Source organism: Pteropus vampyrus, unplaced genomic scaffold (assembly GCF_000151845.1).
Source record: "Pteropus vampyrus isolate Shadow unplaced genomic scaffold, Pvam_2.0 Scaffold1244, whole genome shotgun sequence".
Taxonomy (NCBI): Eukaryota; Metazoa; Chordata; class Mammalia; order Chiroptera; family Pteropodidae; genus Pteropus; species Pteropus vampyrus.
In genome coordinates, this window is record NW_011890025.1 from 26,874 (window position 1) to 27,290 (window position 417).

General features: G+C 69.1%; 1 non-coding gene across 1 annotated transcript; it reads right to left on the reverse strand.

The window, feature by feature from the left end:
* Positions 1 to 141: 141 nt before the first annotated feature.
* On the reverse strand, positions 142 to 267 carry LOC111734435. The gene has a single exon (XR_002778448.1). It is a non-coding gene; the product is annotated as a U6atac minor spliceosomal RNA (small nuclear RNA).
* Between the last annotated feature and the right edge of the window lie 150 nt (positions 268 to 417).

Genomic DNA, 417 nt, shown 5'->3' on the forward strand with positions numbered 1-417 from the left:
GCTCACGAGGAGCGCCAGGCCGCTCGGCACAGCCGCACGCGCGTGGCAGCCGGGCACGCAACGCCGCCCGTGTCACCCCGCCCCTCGCGGGGGACCGGCCCCGCCGGGGGGCAAGGAAGCGAGGGAGAAACAGCAGCAGACGGAAAACGATGGTTAGATGCCACGAAGTAGGTGGCAATGCCTTAACCGTATGCGTGTTGTCAGGCCCGGGGGCCTCTTCCATCCTTGTCAAGGGGAGTGCTAACCTTCTCTCCTTTCATACAACACGCCCGCGTCCGCGCGCGCCCGCCATTTAAGGGCGCGCGCGCGCCTCGCCTTTCGCTCACGGTGACTTCGCGCGCGCGTCTCGGGCACCCGAGCGGAGGCGCCCGCATCTGTCGGGACGGGGTGGGGGGTCGCGCCGGTCACACTAAATGG